We start from the raw sequence: 20861 nt of genomic DNA on the forward strand, positions 1-20861 counted from the left end.
CTCATTGGTCTGTAGATGACCACAGTTGTGGTCGAAACTGGTCACCGGAATAAATAATTTATGACCAAGACTGTTTGTGACAGTAAAAAAGTACGAAGACATGGCTGAGGTTGACAATGGAGGAGGATTGACTTAATGGCTTAGCTCTGTTCAACACTCAACCTGACATTGATTAACCAATTTTCCAGGAAGAATAGGCACATAGAATTCATCATTTAAGGAAGAGAACCACAATTGCAACTTTTTTATATCATAAGATGGCATTGTTTTGTATATGTGTATAATCAGTTTTAACAAAACTTTCTTAAACTTTGCATATGCCTTAATTATTTTTTATTACGGTAAAAGTGAAGGTAGCTCAAGATATCTTTAGTGCCCCTCCTTGAGGTTTTTCTGTATCTGTCCCTGGTTTCTTCAACTTGAAACAGAATCTGATGCAAATTCATTGCTCCTTCATGTTATTGATTTCAGAATTCACAGAATAACTGAAACACATCCTGACAAACACCACTATAATCACAATTACACGCACTAAAGTTGATGTAACTTGGTGCCACAGTAACTAAAATATGTACCTCGAGACATCTAGTGCCAGCACGTTGTGCTGCTACTGTTTTGACCGGTAAAGTGAAATTCTTGAGTATTTTGGATAGCACCTCATAAATAAGAATAGGTGTAATATTGTGCCATTGCTCATTGTAATGACATTGATTGCAAAACTCACAATCTTGTGTATCAATCAGGTAAGACATCTAAACAGGTAGGTTCAAGGGATGGCTATCAAGAAGAATGCAAAAGAAGAAACTAGTTCTAGATTGTGTGTTTTTTTAATAGTCATTTATTAAACATTGTGGGCTAATGTCATTTCATGTAATACCAATGTGGTTTTTCCCCCCATAACATATACTGTTATAGTGAAAAACATATTTATAATGATATGATAATAATTTTAATTGTAAACATCAGTAACTCACATTCAGCTTGACTTGTTAGAAAAGTAGTTGTCTTAAAATGTACCACAGCAAAAAATATAATTGTTTATTATTGGTACAAGAAATAATCCAGAAACATCACAGCTACTGCCTAGTGCAAGTGCAAATTGAAGTCAATGATGCTGATGTCTCCCCAGTGACATCAGGAGAGACTGAGCAATGGCAACATATTATCTGGGAGTAGCCTAACTGTTAAATTTGTATTTAATCTGTTGCACACAAACTGACTTGCGACTTGCTATTTCATTCAAGCAAATATAAAGAATACATGTACTTCCACTTTTAAATATGTAACATTCTGATATATTAAGCATGATTTATTTTTCAGGTTGTCTGTTTTCAGTTTCTTTTAAGTTCATTTCACTTGATCTTGCTCAGTACTGCCTGTCTTAATGAAAAATGTAACCTAGAAAAGTACATCTCTGATCCCAGTAACAACATTAGTTTTCCCATATTTGACTGTGGCTATCCTTTGTTTCTGGTAATTTTCCTAACCTGTCTCACCTGCTCCTATACAAGTGTTTGTCACGCTTTGTGTGCACCCACATAATAGCAATAGCAACATGTGCAAAGCCAATGTACGCCTTCCCTAAAATTCATTCAAGCCAAGATTGGTCTAAGCGTAAAATCTCAACTATCTATGTATATAGCTACTATTCATAATGCATGAAGCTAACTCCAAACAAAGTTTATGAGAGTCTTGGACAGGCTACTACCTTCTCTCTGAGCTATCAGTGTCACAGTCTCTTCATTCAAATACTTCTTCATCTACATCCTGCAAGACTATGAACAGAATGTGGTGGAGGGTACAATATGTGGGAGAATCATTATTCCCCCACTTTATTTCACTCGCAAGTGAATCACAATCAGTACATGATATATTTCTTGAATTTAATAATACATTTGTTCCTTGATTACCTTCAGAATGTGAAATCTTGTCTTTCTGACTGCTATCCCTCGCACAATGCACAATTTTTTAACATTTTCCACTGGTGATCATGAGGCATAACTATAGCATTCTCCCACCTCTAATGACATCACTGCCAATGAGATGTTAAGCCTTCATTTTCCATCCTCTCTCTGTCGCATTCTCACTTGGACTAAATAAACTTGTGATAAATTGTGCAGCTTTTTAAGAACAATCTCTCCCACTTCCCTATACCTATATGTCTAGATAAAGCTGCACTATTGTGCAGCAGTAACTGTAATATCATACTGTGGGTATATTCATGTAGACTTGAGTTGTTTTTGTATTGTCATTCCAATTCCTTATCTTTATTTTCACTTTTCTCTGCATATTTTTGCCTCTGAGAAGAAGGGCAGTAGGAAGTACATGGCATTTGATGTGATTGTTGTTGCTGTAGCTGAACCTGGTAATATTAGTTAGTAGGTACTTATGGTTTTAGGATGCACTGGCATCACTCTCAGTTGAACTGGTCTGGAAGGGTCCTCAAGTTTGTTAACAACAGTAACTTAGTTTGTACAAGTGTTGCTAGAAATGGCAGTCATTTGAATTTGCATCAAGTCATTTACCTTGGGTTCCTTCTGTCCCATGTCTTAGAAAAAGAATACTGGAAATGTTGAGGGCTGTATATATTAAAATTTTTTTATCACTTTAGCATACATGATCCAATTATTATTTTTCTTTTCACTACTAATACTGCAAGCATGCGGCCCTGTATCGCTGTGTTGATATGTCTTAGAAGACGGGAGTGTCTACAGCATACTCACCATCAACTTGTAGAAGAAAGATCACCAATGATGCTGTAATAAACATATTAGTTCATGTTCATAGTAACCTGAATAAATGAGTCAAGTTTTAGCAACTCATTCCTGGAGTATGAGTTTAAAAGGATGCATTCACAAACTGCGAGGAAAACACCACACTGTGTTCAAAGCAAACCAACTTGTCAAGAGTGAGAGTTCTAACATCTGAAGGGCTAAAGCAATCAACACTTTTCACCAGCCAGAAACATCAACAGTGCAGTTAATATAACAAGAGAGAAAACAGAGAAATAGATATCCCAGGACAAGCAAATGCCAAAGTGTGGCAGAAAATCAGCAGGTCAGGCTTCTAAGCTAGTAAAACACACAAATGACTTGAGTTGGTGGCTGCCTTAACTTCACACTTCAGGAACCAGAGGCTCACTTCAGTGCACACAGCACAGGTATGCCCTGTCAGTGGCCACCATAACCAGTTTTCTGCCTGCCAGCACTATTGCTTCTAAATCCTTTGTTGCCATGGCATTATTGACAGGGGTAGATACCAAATACCTCCCCACTTTAATGTCACTTAAGGTCAAAAGTGCCCAAGATTACATCTGTAACATCTAGGGAGGGAAGAGAAAGATGCCAGACACCCAGCCAGTGGTTTCATCTGTATGTCAGTATCCTTAAGTTGTGGTTGCAGGAGCCAAGGGCAGCTCAAAGTATGGCAACTCTTCTTTGCCAGGTTCAACAGGCTGCTGAGCTGTAGTTGAAGGGAGCAGCTTACCTCCGTTGGTTGCTCTCCCCACATTGCACATTGTGGAAGATGAACACCCCCATAACATTAAGTAATAATTGTGGTTGGGGGTGGTGAGTCCCATTGCCTTATATGCTGATGGGAAATACTGGTGTCATCCATACACGTTGAAGGCTCTGGAGTTGGCTCCTAAGGTGGCAATTGGCTATGCACGTATCGTGGCGTTAATTGGTTTCTTTGTCTTGTGCACCTATTGTCCCCAATTGCGACCTCAAAAAATTGCTGACCTCTGTGCTGGACTAACACCCCTTCTGTCCACCCCAATCAATGCCCGAACGTGTGGATACAAACCAAAACAGCTTTCCAGAAACAGGGTGTAAAATGTGACTGTGTTGGGTGGGGGACAGGGTGCAAGAGATACAACAATGTTACGGGCTGTCATCCAAACAGGAGCTCCAGCAGACTATGCCCATTTACCAGGGTGGTGCAGTATGTGGCTAGAAAGTGTGAAAAAGCCTCATATACTAGTGTAGTTTGCAACATCTTCCTCATTTGGGTCTTAAAATCTCCTGATCATTTGCTCCAGCTCAGGGTTGGATGCTGGATGGAAGGCAGCAGTGGTCAGGTTCTGGATACCATTGTGGTGACACAACACCTGAAATTCAGACCCCGTAAACTGAGGGATATTTTCAAAGACTGTCCTGGCTGGCGCACCCTCTATTGCAAATATAATAATAGTGCCCCACACTTGTCATCCTCTGTTGTAAGCACCAATACTCCCTGATGTACACTGAGCCACTCTTTCATACAAAATAAGGTCGAAAATCAGGATGGGCATCGTTAGGAAGGTGCACAGGCCATCACGATCGAAACACTGTAACAACACTGCAACACTTGGTCGTGACTTGTGGCTACTGCTACTTCTTTGGCTGTGATGAGAAGTTCTAGTAGCATTGTATCTGACACATCATCAATTGCAAAACAAACTGTCTCCCCCCTATCAAACTCCATGTTGGGAACCACAGGCAACCTAGACAATGCATCAGCATTTGCATATTGTGTGGTGGGCTGAAATTGGCTATCATAAAAATAATTGCTAAGAAATGACACCCAGTGCTGTAATCTCTGAGCTGTCTTGTCAGGAAATCTGGTCCTGTGATTAAACAACAACACCAGCTGTTTGTGATCCTGCACCAAGTGAAATTTGGAGCCATGCAGGAAAACATTAAACTTTTTAACACCACAGACTACAGCCAGCACCTCTTTCTCTATCTGGGAGTAATTATTCTAGGCATGCAATGGGTGAGAGGTTCTTCAGTAAGAAAGCAATCAATTGTTCTAATCCATCTGGATTTCTGTGTAACAATATGGCAGCAACCCCATACAGCAATGTATTAGCATCCAGTATTATGCTTTTCTTTGAATCAAAGTTACAAGGCAAGGAGCAATGTGTAAACAATCTTTTAGTCACAAAAAAGCTAGCTGTAGAGCATGTGACCAAATAAATTTCAAACCTTTTTTATGAAGCTGATTGAAATGTTGCAAGACCTCTGAAGCATTTGTTATGAATTTGTTATAATATACTGACAGAAAAAAGTCATAACACCAAGAAGGAGTTGTGCAACATAAACGAACGTTTGTAGGCACGTTTCTACATCCAAAAGGTGATGTCTATTCTAATTTTGCACCAGTCGCGTAAGAATGGTGCTAGTACTACCACTATGAGGATGCAAATAAGGATTGCTTTAAATACATGGTGTAATGGTTGTGATCATTATTTACCTCAGAGGTTTGATGTGGGGAGTTGTGTTAATCAAGACTGCCTTTAAGGTGACAAAGACGCCATTTTCAACACCCCACTGAGTTTGAAGGAGGTTGTATAATAGGGCTACAAGAAGCTGGATGTTCCTTCTGTGATATTGCAGAAAGACTTGCAGGAACGTAGCCACTGTACACGGTTGCTGGCAGTGGTGGTAATGAGAATGCACTGTCTCAAGAAGACTGGTCTCTTGATGGCCATGGGGCACTACCAAGAGGGAAGACCATCATATTTAGTGTGTGGCTCTGGGGTATCATATTGCAGCTGTAACAGCAACCTGAGCAGCAGTTGACACCACAATGACACAAAAAATTGTTACAAATCGGTTGCTTCAAGGACAGTTCCAAAGCCCTGTAGCACGCATTCCAATGACCCCAAACCACCGCCATGTACAACTTCACTGGTGTCACATGTGAGTTCACTGGAGGACAGGGTGGAGTTCTGTTGTGTTTTCTGATGAAAGCTGGTTCTCCCTCAATGCCAGTGATGGTCATGTGTTGGTTAGAAGGAGGCCAGTTCAAGGCCTGCAACCAACATGTCTGTGTGCTAGACACACAGGACGTACACCTGGAGCAGAAGTCTGGGGTATGGCTTCGTATGGCAGCTGGAGCACTTTTGTGATTATGCCATGCACCCTGACTGCAAATCTGTACGTCAATCTGGTGATTCAACCTGTTGAGCTGCCATTCATGAACAGCATTCCAGGAAGTGTTTTCCAGCAGGATAATGCTCACCCACATACCTCTGTTGTAACTCAACATGCTCTACAGAGTGTCAACATGTTGCCTCGGCCTGCTTAATCACCAGATGTGTCTCCATTCGAGCGCATGGGGGACATCATCGAATAACAATTCCAGCATCATCCACAAACAGCGTTAATCATCCCTGTATAGATTGACTAAGTGCAACAGTCATGGAACTCCATCCCACAAACTGGCATCAGGCACCTGTACAACACAGTGCATGCACTTTTCTATGCTTGCATTCAAAATTATGGCAGGTAAACAGTTTATTAATGTACCAGCATTTCACGTTTCAATGGTTTATCTCCCACTTACATAAACCTGTGCAAATGCCAGGATGGTTCCTCTGAAAGGGCAAGGCCGACTTCCTTCCCAATCCTTCCCTAATCCGATGAGACCGATGACCACACTGTCTGGTCTCCTTCCCCAAACCAACCAACCAACCATAAACCTGTGATCTTGCAATGTTAATCACTTAGATATATTGCCTAGACAAATGTATTCCCAAAATTCCATTACTCTACATTAATTATTTTTTGGTGTTACAGTTTTTTTTGATTAGTGTAGTTTACTGTACCAAGGAATGACTGCACCTCCATTTCCTAAGGGACAGGCAACTTATCAATTGCTGTGATGTGGCCATCGAGTGGTTTAATGCCCTCCATACTTAAGACATGCCCTAAATACTTGACACTGGATGCAAAAAAACTACACTTTTTCCAGCTTACAATGTAGATCACTGTCCTCCAGCATCTGAGAGACTGCCTGTAAGTCATGCAAATATTCTTTCCTGGTGGCAACTGTGACAATTAAATGATCCAGGTAACTTGCACACTTCAGAAAATGATGAACTCTCTGCTTGATGACCATCTTGCAAATCAATCTTCAATAAATAGTGTCCACCAGCAAATTGCACCAATAGCTTATTTGTGTGAGGGATTGGGTAAACTTCCATCTCACTGTGGATTTAAAACTGCCATAGAACCGAGTTGCCCCATTGGGTTTTTTTATCCCCCACTAACAGCATTCCCCACTGACTTGATGCTAAGGTGAAATAACCAGTATTCCTGAAGTCTGTTTAATACAGATGTAACTATAGCTCTTGTAGCAAATGGCAAAGGACGAGCACTATGAAACTTGACACAGACAGCTTAAGTTGAATGTGAGACAGAAAATCCCTTGCATTACCCAACATTGGCTCCTAAACCATTTATGGGGCTGAAAAAGTGACTCAAGGTCACGAAAAGAAATGACTGGAGACACTTCATTAATGTGATCAACAACTTGGAAATCAAATGTGGTAAAAGCGTGCAACCAAAAAATATTTGATGACAAGGTGCAATTGACCACTAATACTGTATATACGATGACAGTAACTTGTTCTCGAAAGAACAGTTACTGTTGATGACCATGCAGCTTTTCCCTAGAATAAATGATGACTAACTGACAACCTCAGCTGCCGACAGGTGTTGTTGATATACCTCGATGTGGACAGCTGAAAATGTGTGCCCCGACCGGGAATCGAACCCGGGATCTCCTGCTTACATGGCAGACGCTCTATCCATCTAAGCCACCGGGGACACAGATGAATAGCGCGACTGCAGGAACTTATCTCTTGTACGCTTCCTGTGAGACTCACATTCCCAACTGTCCACAATTCTATATATGTATTGTACCTTATATACATTTGCCCACCCACTCATTACTCGCGCACGCTTTGGCGATTCTCGTAAGAGTTTGGGCAACCTGTGCGCATTCGCACAGACAAAGGTCAATGGCTGGGTAGCCTTTAACTATATATACGAAGACAGTAACTTGTTCTCGAAAGAACAGTTACTGTTGATGACCATGCAGCTTTTCCCTGGAATAAATGATGACTATAAGAAGACAGTAACTTGTTCTCGAAAGAACAGTTACTGTTGATGACCATGCAGCTTTTCCCTGGAATAAATGATGACTAACTGACAACCTCAGCTGCCGACAGGTGTTGTATATAAGGTACAATACATATATAGAATTGTGGACAGTTGGGAATGTGAGTCTCACGGGAAGCGTGCAAGGGATAAGTCCCTGCAGTCGCACTATTCATCTGTGTCCCCGGTGGCTCAGATGGATAGAGCATCTGCCATGTAAGCAGGAGATCCCGGGTTCGAGTCCCAGTCGGGGCACACATTTTCAGCTGTCCACATCGAGGTATATCAACAACACCTGTCGGCAGCTGAGGTTGTCATTTAGTCATCATTCACTAATACTGTTACTTGGGGCTCTACACTCTTATATTTTGCTTATGAAACCAGGGCCGGCCGAAGTGGCCGTGCGGTTAAAGGCGCTGCAGTCTGGAACCGCAAGACCGCTACGGTCGCAGGTTCGAATCCTGCCTCGGGCATGGATGTTTGTGATGTCCTTAGGTTAGTTAGGTTTAACTAGTTCTAAGTTCTAGGGGACTAATGACCTCAGCAGTTGAGTCCCATAGTGCTCAGAGCCATTTGAACCATTTTTATGAAACCAGGTGACCCCACAATGTAATTTGTTGAGGACTAAGGGAAACCATTGTTTTGGTAACTGCTTGTACAGAGGGCTACCCAGTTCATGATTCATATCAAAATAGATCAACAAGGCCACAGCCCCAATGTCAAGCCGAAACTCAGTTGTGCATCCCAAAATAGACAACTGCATCACACACTTGTGAGCTGTTTGTGAAACATGTGAGCTTGGTGCAGAAAGCAGGTTAACAGACAGCTGGTCAATGTTGCGGACAGGACGCTGCTTAGCACAGACAGCAGCGATGTGGCTCCTGTGGTTGTACTTTAAACAAACTTTATTTACATGCAGATGTTTCTGACACTTACATTGGGTATGACAACTAGCAAAAGTCCTGCAATCTAAGGAACTAAACGATCCCAAGGGAGGAGAGCCATTACTGGCGGCCATACCACATCAGAAATTGTGAGGAACACAGTGCCATTTGTGTGAAAGCCAGTCCAGTGGCAATGGAAACTGATTCCTGGTATCTATCTTATTAATCTGTTTAACAGAGCAGTGGCAAGACTGCTTTTTAACAACTAAGAGTAACCCAGGCACATCAGACCCTAGGGAACAATATCCTTTTGTGTTAAGGGAAAAACCACAACCCTCTTCGACTATGTGACACTCATAAACAAAGCATTCCTGGGCCACTGGAGACAGCTAATACAACCATAATAACTGTGCCACATCAGCTTGAGATGGGTCAGATGAGTCTAACACCTTTGCTTGAAATGACTTACCTGGAGCTACTCAAATAATTACATTACAGATAATCAAGTATGTATAAGATATGGCACGCTCACTACAGTGAAACTCACAATCCCAAGACAAATCTCATAAATTCACTATCCATTCTGTGTGTGACTCATTAACCCACATTTGTCACTGATTAAACTTCAGCTGTGCTGATACAACATGTGATTTATACTCAAAATGTGCAGTCAGTGCTGCACACAACTCGTCAAATTTCAATGAAGTAGAATCCATGTGCAGACAAAGCTTTTGCACCAGGTTATAAAGAAAGGAACTAGAAGAAAGAGGGAGTGCTCTCATATTTACTTGATCAGCAACTTTTCTTACCTTGCAGCAGACCAAGAAATGTCTCAGGTAGTTGTCCCACCTCTCCATACCTATGTCAACAGGTCTGAAAGCCAGAAGGGGGGTAGGGGTTGGTGGTGCCTATTGTTGCAGCTGCTCTCAGGATGCCTACACTAGCCGAAGCTCAGTGCTGTAGTCACTACTGCAGCTGCTGCTGCTGTAGTTGCAGCAGCTGTTGCCATAATTCCAGAAACTAGTCATCCATGACGCACATGTGAGACAGACTTGTTGCCATGGGCAACTAGTTCCTGGTGTATGAGTTTAAAAATATGAATTCACAAACTGGGAGGAAAATACTGAATTGTGTCCAAGTCAAACCAAGTTGTCAACAGTGAGAGTTCTAATGTCTGAAGAGCTAAACCAGTCAAAACTGTATAAAGGCCAGGAACATCAAGAGCACACTTAATATGCCAAGAAAGCAAACAGAAAAAGAGATATCCCACAACAAGCAAAAAAAAAAAAATGTCTAAGTGTGGTAGAATATCAGCAGACCAGGCTTCTAAGCTAGCAAAACATGCGACTGACTTGAGTCAGCAGCCACCTTAACTAAGCATCTCAGAAACCAGAGGCTTTTCCCAATATATGGTTGGAACAATATTTCAAGGCCTCCATGTTCCATAAAGGCTCTTGTCATCCATCATTTCTCCTCTTATGGTCCGGAGATTCAGCGTACAGTGTCATTCAATCTCTTAATCCTGGGGTCAATCCCTGAGGTTTCCTAAGTGCATCTGTGGAACCATATTACAGTCTACTGTGCTGCACTTTGTCAGTTTCATTTCCAGGACCCTTGGCATTCTCTGTCACCCCAGGACCCATCACACTGACTCTGACACATCAATGTACTAGGGTCAGCCTGGGCGATTGTGGAGATCCCTTCTCCTCTGCTGCCCCCGACACTGGCCACAGGTGTTGACACCTCTCCACCTGCCTCCTGCACCACTGGCCCTCTTTTCATCAATCCCATTGGTGCTGGCCCTGTTCCGATCAGCCCTGTTACCACTGGTGGCAGATCTTCCAGCATTGGCCTGGTCACCGCCAGCCCTATCGTGGCTGGCCTTACTGCCACCACCACCACCACCACCTGTTTTGGTGCCCCACTCCCAGCGATCAGATGGTCTTTCACTATGTTGACCCTGTCTGTCTAAGGTTTTTCAGGACCCCGGTCAGAGTGGCCTTTTGTTGACTGCATCAGATGCCTCACCGGCCTGTCAGCATCAACACCTTCCAAACCAAATGGCTGCCACTGATCAAGCATTGCCGTAGCTGGGTCTCCATTCCTGAGGCATGTCCTCCTGGCAGCAGGCACTTCACCTTTCAGATGACACCATAACCTCTTTTAAGGGAGGGAGGGGGGGGGGGAGGAGGATACAATATCTGCTCTGCAGACCAGGCATGTGTGAAGGCTTTTGTTTCTCTTACAGGATGCGACTAAATAGCTCACATGAACATAACTCACAAATCTAGCCTCATACAGCTCAGGTTGTTTATGTTGTAGCTTCACACAGTCTCAACAGCATCTGGCGGTGCCCACCTCATCTAAAGGCAGAATGCCTATCAGGTTAGAGAGTACTGTAGTCAGAGCAGAACTTTCTTTTACCATGTCAATGCCAGACTGGTATCCTTCCACTGGAGAGCATTTAGGATGCTGCCAGAACATGCTGCGGCCAGTACACACTCCGGGCTTCATGCTGGCTGCACCAGCAGCCCACCCACATTACCCTCACCTTGAGCACCAGCCACTGACATTATGTAGGACTGCAGTTTGCTGCTCCCAGGTGCCACACCTCACTATATGTCATCTAAACAGTGGACACCATCATCGAACCATTGCTTTTGACATCCGCTGTAGCCCAACGACCCAGAAGCATCATCATTTGGGCAGCAGCTATTGTTGTCGAGCCATAGCCTGTGACATCCACCGATGTCCAGGAGGTATTACAGTCCCACCAGAAGCTACCATCATGGAGTTACACCTCTGACATCCACCGATGCCCAACATCCTGGAAGCATCATCTTAGGCACCATTCTCCACTGTTGCCTGCAACAACTTATGAACTTGTCATGCAAGCACATCTCATGCAATGTTTAGGAATGACATTTCTATTTGTACTTAATAACATGGACATTCATCCATACACATGGTATTTGAGTTCCCTTTCTTACAGTGATAATAAACAGATGCTGTGGCAGTTGCACATTCACTGGTAGCCAATAGCACCCTTTGGTCACGGATACAAAAAATAGTATTTGCAGATTTGGAGAAAGCTTTTCACACTGCTGACTGGAATACACTCAGAAGTTCTGAAGGAAGTGAGGATATAATACAGGCAGCAGTAAGTTATCTGCAGCTTGTACGCAAAGCAGATTACATTTGCAACAGCAGTTGAGAAGGCAGTGAGACAGGGTTGTAGCCAATCTCTGATGACTTTGAATATCTACACTGAGCAAGCAGTATAGGAAACCAAGTAAGAATACAGACGAGGAGTTGAAAGAAATTCTTAGTGTCTTGAAAAGAAGGTATTACATAAATATCAACAAAACTAAAACAATGGTCACAGAATACTGCCTAATTAAACCAGGTGCTTATGAGGAAATTACACCTGACAGATTTATTGGTTATTTTCCTTTGAATGCTGTTAAGCATAACATAGATGCTGCAATATGACAGATATGGCATGTAATCTACCATGCTACTACCCCTCTAGACTCCACGAAACTTGCCGACAGGGTTGTGAGCACACCTTCAGTTGTGAATGTTTTAAGGAGATTTTGCGCATGTGAAACTCACGTGATGTAACTGTCTTATGGGCCAAATACACATGGAATTGATGAACAATGTGCACGTTCACAATGCGCAAAGGTGGCTCTTGCCACTCAACTAGAAGTTTACATCAGTGCCACCAGATGGTACCACATTGCGGCAGACTTTTATCCCCTTTCACTTGGCATAAATCCTGCTAGATGATAGCATACTCCTCAGATATGCTAATTCACTCACTATATACTAAAATTAGATCAGTCATCAGTATATGTAAGTCATACTGACAATAAACCTATTTTGTGTGTTTCTGAATTAGTTATAGTATACTGAGTTATGAATTTTATCATACAGTAATCCATTTGAGGTGCTGAGAATCATAAGAGCCCCAAGCACCTCACTGTCTATTGTGAGATTGTAGCATTTGTTCATGCTTCTGAAATCTATTTATCTTATGGTGAGTCAGGTTTATCTGTGCTGTAGGCCAATATTCTATATTTGAAAATTCATGAAAAGCTGTATCACTGGCTTCTCTGGTATTCCCTCAATGTCAGTGTGCTTCTGGCCCTCCCAGTGCCTCATTTGTATCCTAGTCAAGTGACCATATTAGTAGACATTACTACTTGAGTTTAATAATTTCCACCAACGGCAGTTTGTGTTTGGAGTTGGTTGTTTACTGTGTGAGAATCAGCTTTCATGTGCAGTGTAAACATAAACTATGTTGAATCTATTTTAAATGCTAACAGGAAAATAAAACTGGGAGACCGGGTCACGACTTGTGCTCGGGTAGCTCAGTCTGTAGAGCACTTGCCCGCAAAAAGCAAAGGTCTCGAGTTTGAGTCTCGGCCTGGCACACAGCTTTAATCTGCCAGGAAGTCATATCAGCGCACAGCGACATTTACAGTATGGGGACGTGCATTATCATGCACATCTTGTTGCAGCTTTCCCAGACATTTTGCCTTCAGACATGCCGTCCCATAAAAGTTCTTCATTCTCTGATGGATATCTACTGGTGTTTGTCATGCAACAGCTAAGAAAAGAATAACAGTATGTTGGTCCTGTTTGGATGCATTTGGTAATAATGTTGCCCTAGTTCACATTTCCACATTTACCACAAACATGTCGGAAAGACACAAATTCCACACTAATCCCTTGCCTACATGTCAGTCCTTATATATCCACATAGAAGTTATGATATGTTGCATATACATTGCAGCAATGCCATCAAATGGAAACTTTTTGACCATCCATAATACTATTTTATCAGTTCTGAATCACATGACCAAACTCAATCACACCAGACAAGCATAATAATCCAGGGTCCAAATTCAACTGTGGCAGACACAGTTCAGATGACAGGTGAACAGGTCTACAAGTGGCTCACATCTAACAGTTTAAGTAGTAATGTCACAATGGCTCATATTATGCAGTTTCAAACAAGCAATAATGGCCTTTTAACACCAGTAATAGACATGAATGATCATACACTGAATGAAGCACAGCGAGAAACATTCTTAGAGATTCAGCTGATAACAAGTTAAAATAGAGTCAGTACGTGGGTAAACTAATCAAGAAGCTAAATTCAGCATGTTATGCCCTTAGAAACATTTCTAACTGTGTTGACCTAAAGACAAGAGCGTGGTTTTTTTTCCCCCACTCCCTGCTGTTTCATGGAATTATCTTCTGGGGCAGTACGCTTACAGTGTTAGTCCAGAAGAAACAAGCAGTAAGAACATTGTGTAACATACATAACTGTACATATTGCAGAAATCTTCTTAAGGCTCTAGGAATTCTTACACTCCCTTCCCAATATATTTACTGCTTAATGGTTTTTATTGCTGATAATGAAAATCAGTTTCAATAAACAGTCGCAGTATAAGATACAAAAATAATTTTCATGTAGATTTTGCCTTCTTGTCCAGGGTTTAGAATGGAGTTATGTATTTTGCTGGTAACGTACTCAGTAAGCTCCTGTTAACATTAAGTATGAAACTGGGAATCCGTGCCAATTCTACAGCAAATTAAAAACATACCTAATTACCTACTGTTTCAACAAATTATCCATATACCTAGATTTGAGGTCCGAAATGTTTTGTTAGCCACATGGGAAGTAACAATGTTTGATACAAAGCTGCAAGAGATATGTTACAAACAGCTTTCTGAAAAGATAAGACCAATTCAGCTGCAAGTCCTTTGTTTATAAGCTTGACAGATTTCACAGCATTTTAACTACATCATCAGGTGCAATAAAATCAAGTCATGTTCACAATGGAAAAAGAGAATGAGATGACCCAGCATTCATAGTCAGCAAATGTTTGCTAAGTAGTGGGCATCAAAAATAAAATAACATAACATCCTCTACTTCGTGACAATTTGCTGACTATGAACACTGGGTCATTCCATTCTCTATTTCCAACCTAAACATGACTTAATTTTATTGCACCTGATGATGCAACTAAAATGATGCAAAACTGGTCATGCCCAAAAGTAAAGAACTTTACGCTAAAGTGGTCTTATCTTTTCAAAACGATATATGCAGGTTGTGGCGGCCTGAGTTCAAAGTCTGTTGCGTACTATAAATAATACTCAGCATTTATAGATGTATAGAATATTCTCTTTGAAAAATACCATTGTAATCAAGTAAATATTGAGCTGCTAGCAGCAAATACTCAGCAGCTATATAATGAAACTGAGGATTCAGCAGCTGTTTTCAAAGTAGCAGCTTCCTCACTAATTTGCATATTAAATTTAGATGGCATCATATATAAGCAATATAGTGATAGTTTATTGTTTATGCAGTATACAGATTAAGTTTCTAGGGCATCTTTGTCTAATGTTAATGTATATTTTGACTCATTCCACATCACTTGTAGGTTCTCCTTCTTGTTGGGACCTATAATGAATTAATGAATCAATCAATCAATCAGTCAATCAACCACAAACAGGAAGATTCCCACATGCCTAAAAAAAAAAAAAATCACCCAATATCTGTGTGTTGTGGGTAGATGTTGAATGATCATGGATCACTGCAGGTCCTCAGATATTTTTATCCCTGTGCTATGCAGATGCACCCCTGCATAGTTGGTCACTCCTGTTTCCAGCACGATGTCTGTGCCTGGTAGGTGCTCCTTTGGAGACAGTTTATGTGCCTCGTCAGTACATTACATTTTTGGATTTGTTGCTGATTGCAAACATTGTGTTCACAGGCACCACCAGGGATCACCTCCAGTGCTCATAGGCTGCGTGTTCAGCGACAACGGCGGTGCTGCTGCGGGTGACTAGTTTGTACCCGTGGGTCACAAGGTCAACAGGAGCTGCAGATATTCCTCTGCCACACTATACTTAAGCCATGGTGCAACCTCCAGCAGTCAGTTGCAATCACAGCTCTGCTTCAAGCCACCTGTGTTGGTCACCAAAGGCATCCCATTTGTTGTAGCTTCAGCCATCTCTGCACCATGCTGCATTGCTCTGCTATGCTGCCAATCTGTCACTAGCACTCTTCCTGGAACCCATTGCTATGGTGTAGTTGTGTTATAGTGATTATTGGACTGACACTGCTTTGCCATTGATTTTGAATTTATCATATCTGTTATTACTGTCTTATGTGGAACTTTACTTTTCTGTGGTGAGACTGCAATATATGTACATTGTCAAACAATCTGTGGAATCATTAATCATCTGCATGCACTACAAACTAGAGACCCAACTAAAAATATAAAACTTTTCTGTGACAAGTTGTTGTGGCTGCTATGTCTGAATGCTTATTTCTCTGATTCCCAGCAGGACCTAACACCCAGCTCAATGCTATAATCTTCCCTTGTGCTTGTGGCAGTAGACAGGAGTCTCATTTCAGCTGAATCTTTTTTTTCTAATAGGTACTTCCACTGAGCTTCTTCAAAGGTATATAGTGAATTTGAGCAGACCATAAATTCCTCTCACTCATGCTCCATCTGCTCCAGTGACCTCATGAATGTATACAGCTTCATACTGTGTAGTGTGAATCCTAATGGCAAAGCCAGGTAAAACTACAGATCAGCCAAGGCTGGTGCCTGGCTTTGACCCATCAGCATACACTGCCAAAAACGGAAAGACTTATTTAATATGCTATAAAATAATGATTTAAAAACTGGAATCAGAATGTTTTGTTTTTAAAAATAATGAGATATAAAATTATTATGGGTATCCTCATGACCCAAGGTAGTCTTCTGCACTAACCATAATGTAAAACATTGGTACTTGCCGCATGAATTTCTAAAAGGTAGCTCTTTGCACATATCCCTAAAGAATTTGTTGCTCACTAATAATTCTTTGATTTGATTTTTTATTGGTCCAGTTTTATCATACAGCACAAATTGTACAATTGATATTGGACAGGTCAAAGATAAATTAGAATAATACATAGTATTAGCAAAATAGTAGGCAAATTAAAATAGGTACCTATTACAATTCATTTTGTTACATATTCAGAAATTCTCTGGCAGAATAGAAACAATGCTTTATTAGAAATGCCTTTAGTTTAGCTTTAAATATTGGATGAGTAGCATGTTTTATTTCCTCTTGTATCTTAAAATGTCACTCCAATGGCAGAAGGGGTTGGTGTGATAAGGACTGAGAACTTTGGTGTACTGAAAATTTCACAGGCCTTTCTTCTCAGACTATTCAGACACGATCACTGTCCATTCTGTTGGATTTGGAGCTTTTGTCTTTTCCCTTTGATTTTATGTTAAACATTTGTCTTTTGCTAGTAAGGTTAGTGATGCTCTTTGTTCACAACTTGTTTCCTTCTTTGGAACTCTTTTCATTACTATGTCAACATTCTCCATATCTTTTATTGTGGGCCTTTCAGCAAGTGCATTTTCAGGCACAAGTATCGATACTGGACTCATTTTCTGCTATCTGAGTGGAAAGAGCAGTTTTGTTAATTGTATTTTTACTGTCAATCTGACACAAACATGACTGGATGTAACACTTTGTAAGCTTTCTATGCAATACATTTTGTCACCTTCATCTCTTGGATAAATTGTCAAAAGAAAGACTGCTGCATTACAATTCCTCCTGATATGTTAAATACATACTTTGCCAATCCTATCTCAGAAACTAACATTGAGGATGATGTGAGCAAGACAGATGCACTAATGCTGCCATTACATAATAAAGTAACTAACAGTTTTAGATGGAATCATGTAACTTGTAGAAAAGTCAGTGAAACAATAGTCAAGCTCAGTAATTCCCAAACAGAACATCACAATGGCTTTTCTAATTTTGTTAATAAACACATCAGAAATATATAATAATTACTTTAACAAAAAATAAACAAAATATGTGAATGGTGCTGTCTATCTAGAACACCTAAACTATCCATAATCAAGCTTTTCTATAAGACAGTTACTGACCAACTTCTCTTGTCACAATAACTTCTAAAGCAACAGAGGAACCAATATTTTGAATATAATAACCTAATCTGTTCTGAATAGTATGATTATAGGTCTACCCTTTCTACTGTGAAAGTAGTTGACAGCACTACAACAGAAGTATATGACTGCTTTGAGAATAAGTCAACAACCTGTGCAGTGCTACATGATCTATTATTGACACAGTGTACTTGTAAGAAAGCTATAAGTGCAACAGAACAGGGAAGAATGCCCTCCTCCATTGTAGACATACCTATTTATTTATTTTATCTGATGCCCATTTTATCACATTCATTATACAGGACTTGTCAAAATCAGTCAGAGAAACAGTTAGAGTGAGTAAATAATTATACATTAGATTCTTTAATTGTTAAAAAAGGGGTGTTGCTAGGCCTCTGTTCAGTCAATACTGTATGCAGACAACAACATCCTAATTGCTCAGAATACCATCCTACATGAGCTAAAAGAGAATGTAGCAGTACCAACAGATAGGTGTACTTCCTGTTTTCAGACATTACACACAAATAAAGGCAAAACAGGTAACACTGTATTTCACTTAAGCACCCCCAAGCAGGAAATTAAATCAGTGAAACTTCTTGGCTTTCATACTGACCAAAGTCTTAGCACGTATATACAAACTGATAAATTGTGCAGTGGACTCTCAAGTGTGTGGTTTGTCTACAACATAAGTTGAGAGACAGACCCCCCCCCCCCCCCCAGGATTAACACCATGAGAATAAGGCACACACTACTTCATGAGAATGATTATTATGACAGTCACTAAATTGAATGTTTATAGCTGCCTAGTATATACCAAAGATAATCTGAATAACTTTGACTACACAGTGTTAATACATCACCATAATGTAAAAAATGGAAATGCAATTGACAAGCTATATGCCTGACTAGTGAATATCCATAACAGTCATAAATATCCTGGTCTCACATGTTTTCACAAACTATCTAAAAATGACCACTAGTGTCTTTGAATAAATTCAAAAACATAAAATGGGTAAAAAGTATATCACGGTATACAGTGAAGGAATCTACAGAATGTACAGTAGATGACTTGGAGTTCTAACTCTGGAGAATACAAAATTATAAACTGCAATATTTAAAGAAGTGATTAATGTGATATGTTGGTTCATTTTGGTGTACTATGCTAAATTTGCAAACAAAGGTCAGCTTGCATAACAATGTGCATTAATAAAGTAGTTACTGAGGTAAATGCCTTGTCATAATGTAAATATAATTAAATTAGGTAAGTAGCCATGTTAGAATACGGTAATTTTATAACTGTAAATGTATATAAACTTTATAAGATGACACTGTCTGCATAAAAGTATGTTTAAAGGTGAATAAATATTTGGTCCTAATCTGTTTTGTTCAAGAAATACAGGGCATCCACAACTCCCTGGATCACCATGATTTTGGAAATTCATGTAGTACAGTTATAAAGATCATGTAAGCCCTGGTTCTTGAATGACCTATCTACTTCTTGCCTCTTCTTTAGACATCATAGTGGTGTGGCCAAAACAGTGTAATTTACAGTAGCACATGGGATTTGGAATATATGACCACATTTTAAGACAAAGGAAGCCTGCACTGACATACTGATGCTGCAATACAAAAAAAAGTTGGGCAGCTCACCATTCCATATTTTCATTACATTTCACACCTCTATAACACCCATTCCTTCTACAATTCTACAGTTCTATTGACTTAAGGACAATATATATTAATTCAGCTCTTTGAAATTCCAATCAGAATTCTACTTGCTGCTTGACATTTCAGTTATAAAAGTGTAATTACAGAGCCTTTTAATTAATTTAGGGTCTCTTGTCACTATTCCTGATGCTGCTAATGAGCAGTGTTCAGCTCAGGAGTCACAGGTATGCCAAATCCAAACTCCCTGAGGTGCTCAGCATTTAGTGACACCCAGGATCCATATATAGCTTAAGAAATGCTATGAACAAAATTACTATTATGCCTTGTAGTAAAAGAATCTTACTTGCAAGACATTAAATTGAACTAAAAAGTCATTATATTAAGGATGACTAAAAAATTTTATAGACATTTTATAGTCATCATCTACATTGGATAAAACTTATCAACTCAATGTGAAGGAAGAATTGAAATCATGGATTTATGCCAATAACTTAACTCAAAGTGCTAAGCATACAATCACAGTCAACTGCAGAAAATGATCATGTTTCATTCAGGTAAACAGTATTTTCTTTTATGTGCTACTGACTGTGGCTATACATACAAACCTTCCAATACAAACACTCATCCAAATCTTTAACCCCATTTAAGACTCACCTACAACTATTTACTAAAAAATCGGGCGCTGATAACCTCATTGTTGTGCGTCCTAAAACACTAATAATCATATTTACTAAAATGGTCTTAAGATGAGTAAAGAGAAAACGGCCCCTGAACAACTTGCGCACCTTAATTTGATATTATATTAAGTGTGAATGAAGATAGGTGAATTGTGGTCATGCACTTCTCTCTTTCATAGGTCTGCAGACTATAGAGCAGTTGATTCCCCATTCTCTCAACTCCACTACATCACAAAAAGTAACTACAAGGTTTAAGGTATGGAGACCCTTCCACAGTTTGCCTTACTGGTGATGCAGTGTGCAGACATGCCTAGGGGTATTCATTTTCGACAAGCGCATTAACAGTACATGGAATATGGATACAAATTACTAATAATACTAATACAAGAAATACATATCAACATGATCTACATAAATTTCAACTGCTCTATGCTGCTAGAGGCGAAATTGATTCGTATTCATCCTGTAAAGCAACTGCAGTGTTCTTCTGGAAAAGGCTACTTCCCCCATCTACATCTACTTCTACATAGATACTCCATAATCCACTGCACGGTGAGTGGCAGAAAGAACCCCATACCACTACTAGTCACTTCCTCTCCTGTTAAACTTGCAGGTAGGGAAAGGAGAAAATGACTGTCTGTGTGCCTCTGTATGAGCCCTAATTTCTTATCTCTTGTCCACATGGTCCTTATGCACAATGTACAT

General features: G+C 40.2%; 1 protein-coding gene and 1 non-coding gene across 6 annotated transcripts in view; both read right to left on the reverse strand.

The window, feature by feature from the left end:
- Positions 1–20861, reverse strand: part of LOC126185043 (coiled-coil domain-containing protein 177-like) — a 318163-nt gene that overhangs the window by 123347 nt on the left and 173955 nt on the right. The gene's annotated exons all lie outside the window — the stretch shown is intronic.
- Positions 7525–7598, reverse strand: Trnat-ugu (transfer RNA threonine (anticodon UGU)). Its single transcript has one exon. It is a non-coding gene; the product is annotated as a tRNA-Thr (tRNA).

The sequence above is a fragment of the Schistocerca cancellata genome, chromosome 4, assembly GCF_023864275.1.
Source record: "Schistocerca cancellata isolate TAMUIC-IGC-003103 chromosome 4, iqSchCanc2.1, whole genome shotgun sequence".
NCBI lineage: Eukaryota > Metazoa > Arthropoda > Insecta > Orthoptera > Acrididae > Schistocerca > Schistocerca cancellata.